The sequence below is a fragment of the Rhipicephalus microplus genome, chromosome X (genome assembly GCF_043290135.1).
Source record: "Rhipicephalus microplus isolate Deutch F79 chromosome X, USDA_Rmic, whole genome shotgun sequence".
In the NCBI taxonomy this organism is placed as follows: Eukaryota; Metazoa; Arthropoda; class Arachnida; order Ixodida; family Ixodidae; genus Rhipicephalus; species Rhipicephalus microplus.
Genome location: NC_134710.1, coordinates 465,715,130 through 465,731,458, shown reverse-complemented (window position 1 = coordinate 465,731,458; position 16,329 = coordinate 465,715,130). Strand labels below are relative to the sequence as shown.

At 43.5% G+C, this 16,329-nt stretch overlaps 21 non-coding genes across 21 annotated transcripts; all 21 read left to right on the top strand.

Moving 5' to 3' along the window:
- Nucleotides 1-308: 308 nt before the first annotated feature.
- TRNAF-GAA (transfer RNA phenylalanine (anticodon GAA)) lies at nt 309-381 on the top strand. Its single transcript has one exon. It is a non-coding gene; the product is annotated as a tRNA-Phe (tRNA).
- A 250-nt stretch (nt 382-631) lies between these two features.
- TRNAF-GAA (transfer RNA phenylalanine (anticodon GAA)) lies at nt 632-704 on the top strand. Its single transcript has one exon. It is a non-coding gene; the product is annotated as a tRNA-Phe (tRNA).
- Nucleotides 705-2,245: 1,541 nt separating this feature from the next.
- Nucleotides 2,246-2,318, top strand: TRNAF-GAA (transfer RNA phenylalanine (anticodon GAA)). The gene has a single exon. It is a non-coding gene; the product is annotated as a tRNA-Phe (tRNA).
- An 896-nt stretch (nt 2,319-3,214) lies between these two features.
- TRNAF-GAA (transfer RNA phenylalanine (anticodon GAA)) lies at nt 3,215-3,287 on the top strand. The gene has a single exon. It is a non-coding gene; the product is annotated as a tRNA-Phe (tRNA).
- Nucleotides 3,288-3,858: 571 nt separating this feature from the next.
- On the top strand, nt 3,859-3,931 carry TRNAF-GAA (transfer RNA phenylalanine (anticodon GAA)). The gene has a single exon. It is a non-coding gene; the product is annotated as a tRNA-Phe (tRNA).
- Nucleotides 3,932-4,504: 573 nt separating this feature from the next.
- TRNAF-GAA (transfer RNA phenylalanine (anticodon GAA)) lies at nt 4,505-4,577 on the top strand. Its single transcript has one exon. It is a non-coding gene; the product is annotated as a tRNA-Phe (tRNA).
- A 2,509-nt stretch (nt 4,578-7,086) lies between these two features.
- TRNAF-GAA (transfer RNA phenylalanine (anticodon GAA)) lies at nt 7,087-7,159 on the top strand. The gene has a single exon. It is a non-coding gene; the product is annotated as a tRNA-Phe (tRNA).
- An 895-nt stretch (nt 7,160-8,054) lies between these two features.
- On the top strand, nt 8,055-8,127 carry TRNAF-GAA (transfer RNA phenylalanine (anticodon GAA)). The gene has a single exon. It is a non-coding gene; the product is annotated as a tRNA-Phe (tRNA).
- Nucleotides 8,128-8,376: 249 nt separating this feature from the next.
- On the top strand, nt 8,377-8,449 carry TRNAF-GAA (transfer RNA phenylalanine (anticodon GAA)). The gene has a single exon. It is a non-coding gene; the product is annotated as a tRNA-Phe (tRNA).
- A 250-nt stretch (nt 8,450-8,699) lies between these two features.
- Nucleotides 8,700-8,772, top strand: TRNAF-GAA (transfer RNA phenylalanine (anticodon GAA)). The gene has a single exon. It is a non-coding gene; the product is annotated as a tRNA-Phe (tRNA).
- Nucleotides 8,773-9,021: 249 nt separating this feature from the next.
- TRNAF-GAA (transfer RNA phenylalanine (anticodon GAA)) lies at nt 9,022-9,094 on the top strand. The gene has a single exon. It is a non-coding gene; the product is annotated as a tRNA-Phe (tRNA).
- A 250-nt stretch (nt 9,095-9,344) lies between these two features.
- Nucleotides 9,345-9,417, top strand: TRNAF-GAA (transfer RNA phenylalanine (anticodon GAA)). The gene has a single exon. It is a non-coding gene; the product is annotated as a tRNA-Phe (tRNA).
- A 1,219-nt stretch (nt 9,418-10,636) lies between these two features.
- Nucleotides 10,637-10,709, top strand: TRNAF-GAA (transfer RNA phenylalanine (anticodon GAA)). The gene has a single exon. It is a non-coding gene; the product is annotated as a tRNA-Phe (tRNA).
- A 249-nt stretch (nt 10,710-10,958) lies between these two features.
- On the top strand, nt 10,959-11,031 carry TRNAF-GAA (transfer RNA phenylalanine (anticodon GAA)). Its single transcript has one exon. It is a non-coding gene; the product is annotated as a tRNA-Phe (tRNA).
- A 250-nt stretch (nt 11,032-11,281) lies between these two features.
- On the top strand, nt 11,282-11,354 carry TRNAF-GAA (transfer RNA phenylalanine (anticodon GAA)). The gene has a single exon. It is a non-coding gene; the product is annotated as a tRNA-Phe (tRNA).
- A 1,218-nt stretch (nt 11,355-12,572) lies between these two features.
- Nucleotides 12,573-12,645, top strand: TRNAF-GAA (transfer RNA phenylalanine (anticodon GAA)). The gene has a single exon. It is a non-coding gene; the product is annotated as a tRNA-Phe (tRNA).
- Nucleotides 12,646-12,894: 249 nt separating this feature from the next.
- On the top strand, nt 12,895-12,967 carry TRNAF-GAA (transfer RNA phenylalanine (anticodon GAA)). The gene has a single exon. It is a non-coding gene; the product is annotated as a tRNA-Phe (tRNA).
- A 250-nt stretch (nt 12,968-13,217) lies between these two features.
- Nucleotides 13,218-13,290, top strand: TRNAF-GAA (transfer RNA phenylalanine (anticodon GAA)). Its single transcript has one exon. It is a non-coding gene; the product is annotated as a tRNA-Phe (tRNA).
- Nucleotides 13,291-14,183: 893 nt separating this feature from the next.
- TRNAF-GAA (transfer RNA phenylalanine (anticodon GAA)) lies at nt 14,184-14,256 on the top strand. Its single transcript has one exon. It is a non-coding gene; the product is annotated as a tRNA-Phe (tRNA).
- Nucleotides 14,257-14,506: 250 nt separating this feature from the next.
- Nucleotides 14,507-14,579, top strand: TRNAF-GAA (transfer RNA phenylalanine (anticodon GAA)). The gene has a single exon. It is a non-coding gene; the product is annotated as a tRNA-Phe (tRNA).
- A 249-nt stretch (nt 14,580-14,828) lies between these two features.
- Nucleotides 14,829-14,901, top strand: TRNAF-GAA (transfer RNA phenylalanine (anticodon GAA)). Its single transcript has one exon. It is a non-coding gene; the product is annotated as a tRNA-Phe (tRNA).
- The last annotated feature ends 1,428 nt before the right edge of the window (nt 14,902-16,329 follow it).

Here is a 16,329-nt window from a genome sequence, read left to right as displayed (position 1 = left end):
TTCGGAGAGCGTTAGACTGAAAATCTGAAGGTCCTAGGCTCGATCCCGGATTTCGGCGTCCAGAGCACTTTTTTGTTAAATCTTTCAATATACAAGTATTTTTCAATACTTCTAACGAGTGAAACGGTTACGCAGGTGAACACACATGCTTGATAAATAAAGGCTGATTCAGATTGCATCGCAGCAGTAGGCGTTGCAAAAGAATCGGAACAGCGTGAAAGACATGTAATAATGTGCAACAGCTCTAATAAAGCGATTTTACCCAAACGCAAGAACTGTTAAATCCCGCTTTCACTCTTCTCCCGTAGGCCGAAATAGCTCAGTTCGAAGAGCGTTAGACTGAAAATCTAAAGGTCCTTGGCTCGATCCCGGGTTTCGGCGTCCAGAGCACTTTTTTGTTAAATCTCCCGGAATACAAGTATTTTGCAATACTTCTAACGAGTGAAACGTTTACGCAGGTGAACACACATGCTTGATAAATAAATGCTGATTCAGATTGCATCGCGGAAGTGGGCATTGCAAAAGAACCAGAACAGCGTGAAAGACATGTAGTAATGTGCAACAGCCCTAATAAAGCAGTTTTACCGAAACGCAAGAACTGTTAAATGCCGCTTTCACTCATCTCCCGTATGCCGAAATAGCTCAGTTCGGAGAGCGTTAGACTGAAAATCTGAAGGTCCTTGGCTCGATCCCGGGTTTCGGCGTCCAGAGCACTTTTTTGTTAAATCTCTCGGTATACAAGTATTTTGCAATACTTCTAACGAGTGAAACGGTTACGCAGGTGAACACACATGCTTGATAAAGAAATGCTGATTCAGATTGCATCGCGGCAGTAGGCGTTGCAAAAGAACCGGAACAGCGTGAAAGACATGTAGTAATGTGCAACAGCCCTAATAAAGCAGTTTTACCGAAACGCAAGAACTGTTAAATGCCGCTTTCACTCATCTCCCGTATGCCGAAATAGCTCAGTTCGGAGAGCGTTAAACTGAACATCTAAAGGTCCTTGACTCGATCCCGGGTTTCGGCGTCGAAAGCACTTTTTTGTTAAATCTGTCGGTATACAAGTATTTCGCGATAATTCTAACGAGTGAAACGGTTACGCAGGTGAACACACATGCTTGATAAAGAAATGCTGATTCAGATTGCATCGCGGGAGTAGGCGTTGCAAAAGAACCGGAACAGCGTTAAATACATGTAATAATATGCAACAGCTCTAATAAAGCGGTTTTACCGAAACGCAAGAACTGTTAAATCCCGCTGTCACTCTTCTCCTGTCAGCCGAAATAGCTCAGTTGGGAGAGCGTCCAACTGAACATCTAAAAGTCATTGGCTGGATCTCGGATTTCGGCGTCCAAAGCACGATTTGTTAAATCTGTCGGTATCCAAGTATTTCGCGATAATTCTAACGAGTGAAACGGTTACGCAGGTGAACACACATGCTTGATAAAGAAATGCTGATTCAGATTGCATCGCGGGAGTAGGCGTTGCAAAAGAACCGGAACAGCGTGAAAGACATGTAGTAATGTGCAACAGCCCTAATAAAGCAGTTTTACCGAAACGCAAGAACTGTTAAATGCCGCTTTCACTCATCTCCCGTATGCCGAAATAGCTCAGTTCGGAGAGCGTTAAACTGAACATCTAAAGGTCGTTGACTCGATCCCGGGTTTCGGCGTCCAAAGCACTTTTTTGTTAAATCTGTCGGTATACAAGTATTTCGCGATAATTCTAACGAGTGAAACGGTTACGCAGGTGAACACACATGCTTGATAAAGAAATGCTGATTCAGATTGCATCGCGGCAGTAGGCGTTGCAAAAGAACCGGAACAGCGTGAAAGACATGTAGTAATGTGCAACAGCCCTAATAAAGCAGTTTTACCGAAACGCAAGAACTGTTAAATGCCGCTTTCACTCATCTCCCGTATGCCGAAATAGCTCAGTTCGGAGAGCGTTAAACTGAACATCTAAAGGTCCTTGACTCGATCCCGGGTTTCGGCGTCCAAAGCACTTTTTTGTTAAATCTGTCGGTATACAAGTATTTCGCGATAATTCTAACGAGTGAAACGGTTACGCAGGTGAACACACATGCTTGATAAAGAAATGCTGATTCAGATTGCATCGCGGGAGTAGGCATTGCAAAAGAACCGGAACAGCGTTAAATACATGTAATAATATGCAACAGCTCTAATAAAGCAGTTTTACCGAAACGCAAAAACTCTTAAATCCCGCTGTCACTCCTCTCCCGTCTGCCGAAATAGCTCAGTTGGGAGAGCGTTAAACTGAACATCTAAATGTCCTTGGCTCAATCCCGGGTTTCGGCGTCCAGAGAACTTTTTTGTTAAATCTCTCGGTATACAAGTATTTTGCAATAATTCTAACGAGTTAAACAGTTACGCAGGTGAACACACATGCTTAATAAAGAAATGCTGAATCAGATTGAATCGCGGCAGTAGGCGTTGCAAAAGAACCGGAACAGCGTGAAAGACATGTATTAATGTGCAACAGCTCTAATAAAGCGGTTTTACCGAAACGCAAGAACTGTTAAATCCCGCTGTCACTCTTCTCCTGTCTGCCGAAATAGCTCAGTTGGGAGAGCGTCCAACTGAACATCTAAAGGTCATTGGCTGGATCTCGGATTTCGGCGTCCAAAGCACGATTTGTTAAATCAGTCGGTATACAAGTATTTTGCAATAATTCTAACGAGTAAAACGGTTACGCACGTGAACACACATGCTTGATAAAGAAATGCTGATTCAGATTGCATCGTGGCAGTAGGCGTTGCAAAAGAACCGGAACAGCGTGAAAGACATGAAATAATGTGCAACAGCTCTAATAAAGTGGTTTTACCGATACACAAGAATTGTTAAATCCCGCTTTCACTCTTCTTCCGTCTGCCGAACTAGCTCAGTTTGTAGAGTGTATAGACTGAACATCTAAAGGTCCCTGGCTTGATCCCGGGTTTCGGCGTCCAAAGCACTTTTTCGTTAAATCTGTCGGTAGACAAGTATTTTGCAATAACTTTAACGAGTGAAACGATTAAGCAGGTCAACACACATGCTTGATAAAGAAATGCTGATTCCGATTGCATCGCGGCAGTAGGCATTGCAAAAGAACCGGAGCAGCGTGAAAGACATGTAGTAATCTGCAACAGCCCTAACAAAGCAGTTTTACCGAAATGCAAGAACTGTTAAATGCCGCTTTCACTCTTCTTCCGTATGCCGAAATAGCTCAGTTGGGAGAGCGTTAGACTGAAAATCTAAAGGTCCTTGGCTCGATCCCGGGTTTCGTCGTCCAAAGCACGATTTGTTAAATCTCTCGGTATACAAGTATTTTGCAATACTTCTAACGAGTGAAACGGTTACGCAGGTGAACACACATGCTTGATAAAGAAATGCTGATTCAGATTGCATCGCGGCATTAGGCGTTGCAAAAGAACCGGAACAGCGTGAAAGACATGTAATAATGTGCAACAGCTCTAATAAAGTGGTTTTGCCGAAACGCAAGAACTGTTAAATCCCGCTGTCTCTCTTCTCCCGTCTGCCGAAATAGCTCAGTAAGGAGAGCGTTAAACTGAACATCTATAGGTCCTTGGCTGGATCCCGGATTTCGGCGTCCAAAGCACGATTTGTTAAATATGTCGGTATCCAGGTATTTTGCAATAATTCTAACGAGTGAAACGGTTACGCAGGTGAACACACATGCTTGATAAAGAAATGCTGATTCAGATTGCATCGTGGCAGTAGGCGTTGCAAAAGAACCGGAACAGCGTGAAAGACATCAAATAATGTGCAACAGCTCTAATAAAGTGGTTTTACCGAAACACAAGAATTGTTAAATCCAGCTTTCACTCTTCTTCCGTCTGCCGAACTAGCTCAGTTTGTAGAGCGTTAGACTGAACATCTAAAGGTCCCTGGCTTGATCCCGGGTTTCGGCGTCCAAAGCACTTTTTCGTTAAATCTGTCGGTAGGCAAGTATTTTGCAATAAATTTAACGAGTGAAACAGTTACGCAGGTGAACACACATGCTTGATAAAGAAATGCTGATTCAGATTGCATCGCGGCAGTAGGCGTTGCGAAAGAACCGGAACAGCGTTAAATACATGTAATAATGTGCAACAGCTCTAATAAAGCGGTTTTACCGAAACGCAAGAACTGTTAAATGCCGCTTTCACTCTTCTCCCGTATGCCGAAATAGCTCAGTTCGGAGAGCGTTAGACTGAAAATCTGAAGGTCCTAGGCTCGATCCCGGATTTCGGCGTCCAGAGCACTTTTTTGTTAAATCTTTCGATATACAAGTATTTTTCAATACTTCTAACGAGTGAAACGGTTACGCAGGTGAACACACATGCTTGATAAATAAAGGCTGATTCAGATTGCATCGCAGCAGTAGGCGTTGCAAAAGAATCGGAACAGCGTGAAAGACATGTAATAATGTGCAACAGCTCTAATAAAGCGATTTTACCCAAACGCAAGAACTGTTAAATCCCGCTTTCACTCTTCTCCCGTAGGCCGAAATAGCTCAGTTCGAAGAGCGTTAGACTGAAAATCTAAAGGTCCTTGGCTCGATCCCGGGTTTCGGCATCCAGAGCACTTTTTTGTTAAATCTCCCGGTATACAAGTATTTTGCAATACTTCTAACGAGTGAAACGGTTACGCAGGTGAACACACATGCTTGATAAAGAAATGCTGATTCAGATTGCATCGCGGCAGTAGGCGTTGCAAAAGAACCGGAACAGCGTGAAATACATGTAATAATGTGCAACAGCTCTAATAAAGCAGTTTTACCGAAGCGCAAGAACTGCTAGATCCCGCTGTCACACTTCTCCCGTCTGCTGAAATAGCTCAGTTGGGAGAGCGTTAATGTTAACATCTAAAGGTCCTTGGCTCGATCCCGGGTTTCGTCGTCCAAAGCCCGATTTGTTAAATCTGTCGGTATACATGTATTTTGCAATAATTCTAACGAGTTAAACAGTTACGCAGGTGAACACACATGCTTGATAAAGAAATGCTGAATCATATTGAATTGCGGCAGTAGGCGTTGCAAGAGAACCGGAACAGCGTGAAAGACATGTATTAATGTGCAACAGCTCTAATAAAGCGGTTTTACCGAAACGCAAGAACTGTTAAATCCCGCTGTCACTCTTCTCCCGTCTGAGAAATAGCTCAGTTGGGAGAGCGTTAAACTGAACATCTAACGGTCATTGGCTCGATACCGGTTTTCGGAGTCCAAAGCACTTTTTTTGTTAAATCTGTTGGTATACAAGTATTTTGCAATAATTCTAACGAGTGAAACGGTTACGCAGGTGAAAACACATGCTTGATGAAGAAATGCTTATTCAGATTGCATCGCGGCAGTGGGCGTTGCAAAAGAACCGGAACAGCGTTAAAGACATGTAATAATGTGCAACAGCTCTAATAAAGTGGTTTTGCCGAAACGCAAGAACTGTTTAATCCCGCTGTCTCTCTTCTCCCGTCTGCCGAATTACCTCAGTAAGGAGAGCGTTAAACTGAACATCTAAAGGTCCTTGGCTGGATCCCGGATTTCGGCGTCCAAAGCACGATTTGTTAAATATGTCGGTATACAAGTATTTTGCAATAATTCTAACGAGTGAAACGGTTACGCAGGTGAACACATATGCTTGATAAAGAAATGCTGATTCAGATTGCATCGTGGCAGTAGGCGTTGCAAAAGAACCGGAACAGCGTGAAAGACATCAAATAATGTGCAACAGCTCTAATAAAGTGGTTTTACCGAAACACAAGAATTGTTAAATCCAGCTTTCACTCTTCTTCCGTCTGCCGAACTAGCTCAGTTTGTAGAGCGTTAGACTGAACATCTAAAGGTCCCTGGCTTGATCCCGGGTTTCAGCGTCCAAAGCACTTTTTCGTTAAATCTGTCGGTAGGCAAGTATTTTGCAATAATATTAACGAGTGAAACGGTTACGCAGGTGAACACACATGCTTGATTAAGAAATGCTGATTCCAATTGCATCGCGGCAGTAGGCATTGCAAAAGAACCGGAACAGCGTGAAAGACATGTATTAATGTGCAACCGCTCTAATAAAGTGGTTTTACCGAAACGCAAGAATTGTTAAATCCCGCTTTCACTCTTCTCCTGTCTGGCGAAATAGCTCAGTTGGGAGAGTGTTAAACTGAACATCTAAAGGTCCTTAGCACGATCCCGGGATTCGGCGTTGAAAGCACGATTTGTTAAACCTGTCGGTATACAAGTATTTTGCAAAACTTCTAACGAGTGAAACGGTTACGCAGGTGATTCACACATGCTTGATAAAGAAATGCTGATTCCGATTGCATGGCGGCAGTAGGCGTTGCAAAAGAACCGGAACCGCGTGAAAGACATGTAGTAATGTGCAACAGCCCTAATAAAGCAGTTTTACCCAAACGCAAGAACTGTTAAATCCCGCTTTCACTCTTCTCCCGTAGGCCGAAATAGCTCCGTTCGGAGAGCGTTAGACCGAAAATCTAAAGGTCCTTGGCTCGATCCCGTGTTTCGGCGTCCAAAGCAATTTTGTGTTAAATCTGTCGGTATACAAGTATTTTGCAATAATTCTAACGAGTGAAACGGTTACGCAGGTGAACACACATGCTTGATAAAGAAATGCTGATTCAGATTGCATCGCGGAAGTAGGCATTGCAAAAGAACCAGAACAGCGTGAAAGACATGTAGTAATGTGCAACAGCCCTAATAAAGCAGTTTTACCGAAACGCAAGAACTGTTAAATGCCGCTTTCACTCATCTCCCGTATGCCGAAATAGGTCAGTTCGGAGAGCGTTAGACTGAAAATCTAAAGGTCCTTGGCTCGATCCCGGGTTTCGCCGTCCAGAGCACTTTTTTGGTAAATCTCTCGGTATACAAGTATTTCGCGATAATTCTAACGAGTGAAACGGTTACGCAGGTGAACACACATGCTTGATAAAGAAATGCTGATTCAGATTGCATCGCGGGAGTAGGCGTTGCAAAAGAACCGGAACAGCGTTAAATTCATGTAATAATATGCAACAGCTCTAATAAAGCGGTTTTACCGAAACGCAAAAACTCTTAAATCCCGCTGTCACTCTTCTCCCATCTGCCGAAATAGCTCAGTTGGGAGAGCGTTAAACTGAACATCTAAATGTCCTTGGCTCGATCCCGGGTTTCGGCGTCCAGAGAACTTTTTTGTTAAATCTCTCGGTATACAAGTATTTTGCAATAATTCTAACGAGTTAAACAGTTACGCAGGTGAACACACATGCTTAATAAAGAAATGCTGAATCGGATTGAATCGCGGCAGTAGGCGTTGCAAAAGAACCGGAACAGCGTGAAAGACATGTATTAATGTGCAACAGCTCTAATAAAGCGGTTTTACCGAAACGCAAGAACTGTTAAATCCCGCTGTCACTTTTCTCCTGTCTGCCAAAATAGCTCAGTTGGGAGAGCGTCAAACTGAACATCTGAAGGTCATTGGCTCGATCCCGGGTTTCGCCGTCCAAAGCACTTTTTTGTTAAATCTGTCGGTATACAAGTATTTTGCAATAATTCTAACGAGTGAAATGGCTACGCAGGTGAAAACACATGCTTGATGAAGAAATGCTTATTCAGATTGCATCGCGGCAGTGGGCGTTGCAAAAGAACCGGAACAGCGTTAAAGACATGTAATGATGTGCAACAGCTCTAATAAAGCGGTTTTGCCGAAACGCAAGAACTGTTAAATCCCGCTGTCTCTCTTCTTCCGTCTGCCGAAATAGCTCAGTTGGGAGAGCGTTAAACTGAACATCTAAAGGTCCTTGGCTGGATCTCGGATTTCGGCGTCCAAAGCACGATTTGTTAAATCAGTCGGTATACAAGTATTTTGCAATAATTCTAACGAGTAAAACGTTTACGCACGTGAACACACATGCTTGATAAAGAAATGCTGATTCAGATTGCATCGTGGCAGTAGGCGTTGCAAAAGAACCGGAACAGCGTGAAAGACATGAAATAATGTGCAACAGCTCTAATAAAGTGGTTTTACCGATACACAAGAATTGTTAAATCCCGCTTTCACTCTTCTTCCGTATGCCGAAATAGCTCAGTTGGGAGAGCGTTAGACTGAAAATCTAAAGGTCCTTGGCTCGATCCCGGGTTTCGTCGTCCAAAGCACGATTTGTTAAATCTCTCGGTATACAAGTATTTTGCAATACTTCTAACGAGTGAAACGGTTACGCAGGTGAACACACATGCTTGATAAAGAAATGCTGATTCAGATTGCATCGCGGCATTAGGCGTTGCAAAAGAACCGGAACAGCGTGAAAGACATATAATAATGTGCAACAGCTCTAATAAAGAGATTTTACCCAAACGCAAGGACTGTTAAATCCCGCTGTCACTCTTCTCCCGTCTGCCGAAATAGCTCAGTTGGGAGAGCGTTAAACTGAACATCTAAAGGTTCTTGGCTCGATCCCGGGTTTCGGCGTCCGAAGCACTTTTTTGTTAAATCTGTCGGTATACAATATATTTCGCAATAATTCTAACGAGTGAAACGGTTACGCAGGTGAAAACACATGCTTGATGAAGAAATGCTTATTCAGATTGCATCGCGGCAGTGGGCGTTGCGAAAGAACCGGAACAGCGTTAAAGACATTTATAATGTGCAACAGCTCTAATAAAGCAGTCTTGCCGAAACGCAAGAACTGTTAAATCCCGCTGTCATTCTTCTCCCGTCTGCCGAAATAGCTCAGTTGGGAGAGCGTTAAACTGAACATCTAAAGGTCCTTGGCTGGATCCCGGGTTTCGGCGTCCAAAGCACGATTTGTTAAATCCGTCGTTATACAAGTATTTTGCAATAATTCTAACGAGTGAAACAGTTACGCAGGTGAACACACATGCTTGATAAAGAAAGGCTCATTCAGATTGCATCGCGACAGTAGGCGTTGCGGAAGAACCGGAACAGCGTGAAAGACATGTAATAATGTGCAACAGCTCTAATAAAGCGATTTTACCCAAACGCAAGAACTGTTAAATCCCGCTGTCACTCTTCTCCCGTCTGCCGAAATAGCTCAGTTGGGAGAGCGTTAAACTGAACATCTAAAGGTCCTTGGCTCGATCCCGGGTTTCAGCGTCCAAAGCACTTTTTTGTTAAATCTGTTGGTATACAAGTATTTCGCAATAGTTCTAACAAATGAAACGGTTACGCAGGTGAACACACCTGCTTGATAAAGAAATGCTGATTCAGATTGCATCGCGGGAGTAGGCATTGCAAAAGAACCAGAACAGCGTGAAATACACGTAATAATGTGCAACAGCTCTAATAAAGCGGTTTTACCGAAACGCAAGAACTCTTAAATCCCGCTGTCACTCTTCTCCTGTCTGCTGAAATAGCTCAGTTGGGAGAGCGTTAGACTGAAACTCTAAAGGTCCTTGGCTCGATCCCGGGTTTCGGCGTCCAGAGCACTTTTTTGTTAAATCTCTCGGTATACAAGTATTTTGCAATACTTCTAACGAGTGAAACGGTTACGCAGGTGAACACACATGCTTGATAAAGAAATGCTCATTCAGATTGCATCGCGGCAGTAGGCGTTGCAAAAGAACCAGAACAGCGTGAAAGACATGTAATAATGTGCAACAGCTCTAATAAAGCGGTTTTACCGAAACGCAAGAACTCTTAAATCCCGCTGTCATTCTTCTCCCGTCTGCGGAAATAGCTGAGTTGGGAGAGCGTTAAACTGAACATCTAAAGGTCCTTGGCTCGATCCCGTGTTTCGGCGTCCAAAGCAATTTTGTGTTAAATCTGTCGGTATACAAGTATTTTGCAATAATTCTAACGAGTGAAACGGTTACGCAGGTGAACACACATGCTTGATAAAGAAATTCCGATTCAGATTGCATCGCGGAAGTAGGCATTGCAAAAGAACCAGAACAGCGTGAAAGACATGTAGTAATGTGCAACAGCCCTAATAAAGCAGTTTTACAGAAATGCAAGAACTCTTAAATCCCGCTGTCATTCTTCTCCCGTCTGCCGAAATAGCTCAGTTGGGAGAGCGTTAAACTCAACATCTAAAGGTCCTTGGCTGGATCTCCGATTTCGGCGTCCAAAGCACGATTTGTTAAATCAGTCGGTATACAAGTATTTTGCAATAATTCTAACGAGTAAAACGGTTACGCGCGTGAACACACATGCTTGATAAAGAAATGCTGATTCAGATTGCATCGTGGCAGTAGGCGTTGCAAAAGAACCGGAACAGCGTGAAAGACATGAAATAATGTGCAACAGCTCTAATAAAGTGGTTTTACCGATACACAAGAATTGTTAAATCCCGCTTTCACTCTTCTTCCGTCTGCCGAACTAGCTCAGTTTGTAGAGTGTATAGACTGAACATCTAAAGGTCCCTGGCTTGATCCCGGGTTTCGGCGTCCAAAGCACTTTTTCGTTAAATCTGTTGGTAGACAAGTATTTTGCAATAATTTTAACGAGTGAAACGATTAAGCAGGTCAACACACATGCTTGATAAAGAAATGCTGATTCCGATTGCATCGCGGCAGTAGGCATTGCAAAAGAACCGGAGCAGCGTGAAAGACATGTAGTAATCTGCAACAGCCCTAACAAAGCAGTTTTACCGAAATGCAAGAACTGTTAAATGCCGCTTTCACTCTTCTTCCGTATGCCGAAATAGCTCAGTTGGGAGAGCGTTAGACTGAAAATCTAAAGGTCCTTGGCTCGATCCCGGGTTTCGTCGTCCAAAGCACGATTTGTTAAATCTCTCGGTATACAAGTATTTTGCAATACTTCTAACGAGTGAAACGGTTACGCAGGTGAACACACATGCTTGATAAAGAAATGCTGATTCAGATTGCATCGCGGCATTAGGCGTTGCAAAAGAACCGGAACAGCGTGAAAGACATGTAATAATGTGCAACAGCTCTAATAAAGAGATTTTACCCAAACGCAAGGACTGTTAAATCCCGCTGTCACTCTTCTCCCGTCTGCCGAAATAGCTCAGTTGGGAGAGCGTTAAACTGAACATCTAAAGGTTCTTGGCTCGATCCCGGGTTTCGGCGTCCGAAGCACTTTTTTGTTAAATCTGTCGGTATACAATATATTTCGCAATAATTCTAACGAGTGAAACGGTTACGCAGGTGAAAACACATGCTTGATGAAGAAATGCTTATTCAGATTGCATCGCGGCAGTGGGCGTTGCGAAAGAACCGGAACAGCGTTAAAGACATTTATAATGTGCAACAGCTCTAATAAAGCAGTCTTGCCGAAACGCAAGAACTGTTAAATCCCGCTGTCACTCTTCTCCCGTCTGCCGAAATAGCTCAGTTGGGAGAGCGTTAAACTGAACATCTAAAGGTCCTTGGCTGGATCCCGGGTTTCGGCGTCCAAAGCACGATTTGTTAAATCCGTCATTATACAAGTATTTTGCAATAATTCTAACGAGTGAAACGGTTACGCAGGTGAACACACATGCTTGATAAAGAAAGGCTGATTCAGATTGCATCGCGACAGTAGGCGTTGCGAAAGAACCGGAACAGTGTGAAAGACATGTAATAATGTGCAACAGCTCTAATAAAGCGGTTTTACCGAAACGCAAGAACTCTTAAATCCCGCTGTCATTCTTCTCCCGTCTGCGGAAATAGCTGAGTTGGGAGAGCGTTAAACTGAACATCTAAAGGTCCTTGGCTCGATCCCGTGTTTCGGCGTCCAAAGCAATTTTGTGTTAAATCTGTCGGTATACAAGTATTTTGCAATAATTCTAACGAGTGAAACGGTTACGCAGGTGAACACACATGCTTGATAAAGAAATTCCGATTCAGATTGCATCGCGGAAGTAGGCATTGCAAAAGAACCAGAACAGCGTGAAAGACATGTAGTAATGTGCAACAGCCCTAATAAAGCAGTTTTACAGAAATGCAAGAACTCTTAAATCCCGCTGTCATTCTTCTCCCGTCTGCCGAAATAGCTCAGTTGGGAGAGCGTTAAACTCAACATCTAAAGGTCCTTGGCTGGATCTCGGATTTCGGCGTCCAAAGCACGATTTGTTAAATCAGTCGGTATACAAGTATTTTGCAATAATTCTAACGAGTAAAACGGTTACGCGCGTGAACACACATGCTTGATAAAGAAATGCTGATTCAGATTGCATCGTGGCAGTAGGCGTTGCAAAAGAACCGGAACAGCGTGAAAGACATGAAATAATGTGCAACAGCTCTAATAAAGTGGTTTTACCGATACACAAGAATTGTTAAATCCCGCTTTCACTCTTCTTCCGTCTGCCGAACTAGCTCAGTTTGTAGAGTGTATAGACTGAACATCTAAAGGTCCCTGGCTTGATCCCGGGTTTCGGCGTCCAAAGCACTTTTTCGTTAAATCTGTTGGTAGACAAGTATTTTGCAATAATTTTAACGAGTGAAACGATTAAGCAGGTCAACACACATGCTTGATAAAGAAATGCTGATTCCGATTGCATCGCGGCAGTAGGCATTGCAAAAGAACCGGAGCAGCGTGAAAGACATGTAGTAATCTGCAACAGCCCTAACAAAGCAGTTTTACCGAAATGCAAGAACTGTTAAATGCCGCTTTCACTCTTCTTCCGTATGCCGAAATAGCTCAGTTGGGAGAGCGTTAGACTGAAAATCTAAAGGTCCTTGGCTCGATCCCGGGTTTCGTCGTCCAAAGCACGATTTGTTAAATCTCTCGGTATACAAGTATTTTGCAATACTTCTAACGAGTGAAACGGTTACGCAGGTGAACACACATGCTTGATAAAGAAATGCTGATTCAGATTGCATCGCGGCATTAGGCGTTGCAAAAGAACCGGAACAGCGTGAAAGACATGTAATAATGTGCAACAGCTCTAATAAAGAGATTTTACCCAAACGCAAGGACTGTTAAATCCCGCTGTCACTCTTCTCCCGTCTGCCGAAATAGCTCAGTTGGGAGAGCGTTAAACTGAACATCTAAAGGTTCTTGGCTCGATCCCGGGTTTCGGCGTCCGAAGCACTTTTTTGTTAAATCTGTCGGTATACAATATATTTCGCAATAATTCTAACGAGTGAAACGGTTACGCAGGTGAAAACACATGCTTGATGAAGAAATGCTTATTCAGATTGCATCGCGGCAGTGGGCGTTGCGAAAGAACCGGAACAGCGTTAAAGACATTTATAATGTGCAACAGCTCTAATAAAGCAGTCTTGCCGAAACGCAAGAACTGTTAAATCCCGCTGTCACTCTTCTCCCGTCTGCCGAAATAGCTCAGTTGGGAGAGCGTTAAACTGAACATCTAAAGGTCCTTGGCTGGATCCCGGGTTTCGGCGTCCAAAGCACGATTTGTTAAATCCGTCATTATACAAGTATTTTGCAATAATTCTAACGAGTGAAACGGTTACGCAGGTGAACACACATGCTTGATAAAGAAAGGCTGATTCAGATTGCATCGCGACAGTAGGTGTTGCGAAAGAACCGGAACAGCGTGAAAGACATGTAATAATGAGCAACAGCTTTAATAAAGCGGTTTTAGCGAAGCGCAAGAACTGCTAGATCCCGCTGTCACTCTTCTCCCGTCTGCTGAAATAGCTCAGTTGGGAGTGCGTTAATCTGAACATATAAAGGTCCTTGGCTCGATCCCGGGTTTTGTCGTCCAAAGCACGATTTGTTAAATCTGTCGGTATACATGTATTTTGCAATAATTCTAAAGAGTGAAACGGTTACGCAGGTGAACACACATGCTTGATAAAGAAAGGCTGATTCAGATTGCATCGCGACAGTAGGTGTTGCGAAAGAACCGGAACAGCGTGAAAGACATGTAGTAATGTGCAAAAGATCTAATAAAGCGGTTTTACCGAAGCGCAAGAACTGTTAGATCCCGCTGTCTCTCTTCTCCCGTCTGCTGAAATAGCTCAATTGGGAGAGCGTTAATCTGAACATATAAAGGTCCTTATATCGATCCCGGGTTTCGGCGTTCAAAGCACGATTTGGTAAATCTGCCGGTATACAAGTATTTTGCAAGAATTCTAACGAGTGAAACGGTTATGCAGGGGAACACACATGCTTGATAAAGAAATGCTGATTCAGATTGCATGGCGGCAGTAGGCTTTTCAAAAGAAGCGGAACCGCGTGAAAGACATGTAGTAATGTGCAAAAGCCCTAATAAAGCAGTTTTACCGAAACGCAAGAACTGTTAAATGCCGCTTTCACTCTTCTCCCGTTTGCCGAAATAGCTCAGTTCGGAGAGCGTTAGACTGAAAATCTAAAGGTGCTTGGCTCGATACCGGGTTTCGGCGTCCAGAGCACTTTTTTGTTAAATCTCTCGGTATACAAGTATTTTGCAAGAATTCTAACGAGTGAAACGGTTATGCAGGGGAACACACATGCTTGATAAAGAAATGCTGATTCAGATTGCATGGCGGCAGTAGGCGTTTCAAAAGAAGCGGAACCGCGTGAAAGACATGTAGTAATGTGCAACAGCCCTAATAAAGCAGTTTTACCGAAATGCAAGAACTGTTAAATGCCGCTTTCACTCTTCTTCCGTATGCCGAAATAGCTCAGTTGGGAGAGCGTTAGACTGAAAATCTAAAGGTCCTTGGCTCGATCCCGCGTTTCGTCGTCCAAAGCACGATTTGTTAAATCTCTCGGTATACAAGTATTTTGCAATACTTCTAACGAGTGAAACGGTTACGCAGGTGAACACACATGCTTGATAAAGAAATGCTGATTCAGATTGCATCGCGGCATTAGGCGTTGCAAAAGAACCGGAACAGCGTGAAAGACATGTAATAATGTGCAACAGCTCTAATAAAGAGATTTTACCCAAACGCAAGGACTGTTAAATCCCGCTGTCACTCTTCTCCCGTCTGCCGAAATAGCTCAGTTGGGAGAGCGTTAAACTGAACATCTAAACGTTCTTGGCTCGATCCCGGGTTTCGGCGTCCGAAGCACTTTTTTGTTAAATCTGTCGGTATACAATATATTTCGCAATAATTCTAACGAGTGAAACGGTTACGCAGGTGAAAACACATGCTTGATGAAGAAATGCTTATTCAGATTGCATCGCGGCAGTGGGCGTTGCGAAAGAACCGGAACAGCGTTAAAGACATTTATAATGTGCAACAGCTCTAATAAAGCAGTCTTGCCGAAACGCAAGAACTGTTAAAGCCCGCTGTCACTCTTCTCCCGTCTGCCGAAATAGCTCAGTTGGGAGAGCGTTAAACTGAACATCTGAAGGTCCTTGGCTGGATCGCGGGTTTCGGCGTCCAAAGCACGATTTGTTAAATCCGTCGTTATACAAGTATTTTGCAGTAATTCTAACGAGTGAAACGGTTACGCAGGTGAACACACATGCTTGATAAAGAAATGCTGATTCAGATTGCATCGCGGGAGTAGGCAGTGCAAAAGAACCAGAACAGCGTGAAATACACGTAATAATGTGTAACAGCTCTAATAAAGCGGTTTTACCGAAACGCAAGAACTCTTAAATCCCGCTGTCACTATTCTCCCGCCTGCCGAAATAGCTCAGTTGGGAGAGCGTTAAACTGAACATCTAAACGTCCTTTGCTCGATCCCGGGTTTCTGCGTCCAAAGCACTTTTTTGTTAAATCTGTCGGTATACAAGTATTTTGCATCAATTCTGAGGAGTGAAACGGTTACGCGGGTGAACACACATGCTTGATAAAGAAATGCTGATTCAGATTGCATCGCGGCAGTAGGCGTTGCAAAAGAACCGGAACAGCGTGAAAGACATGAGTAATGTGCAACAGCTCTAATAAAGCAGTTTTACCGAAGCGCAAGAACTGCTAGATCCCGCTGTCACTCTTCTCCCGTCTGCTGAAATAGCTCAGTTGGGAGAGCGTTAATCTGAACATATAAAGGTCCTTGGCTCGATCCCGGGTTTCGTCGTCCAAAGCACGATTTGTTAAAGCTGTCGGTATACATGTATTTTGCAATAATTCTAAAGAGTGAAACGGTTACGCAGGTGAACACACATGCTTGATAAAGAAAGGCTGATTCAGATTGTATCGCGACAGTAGGTGTTGCGAAAGAACCGGAGCAGCGTGAAAGACATGTGATAATGAGCAACAGCTTTAATAAAGCGGTTTTAGCGAAGCGCAAGAACTGTTAGATCCCGCTGTCGTTCTTCTCCTGTTCTGAAATGGCTCAGTTGGGAGAGTGTTAAACTGAACATCTAAAGGTCCTTGGCTCGATCCCGGGTTTCGGCGTCCAGAGCACTTTTTTGTTAAATCTCTCGGTATACAAGTATTTTGCAATACTTCTAACGAGTGAAACGGTTACGCAGGTGAACACACATGCTTGATAAAGAAAGACTGATTCAGATTGCATCGCGGCAGTAGGCGTTGCAA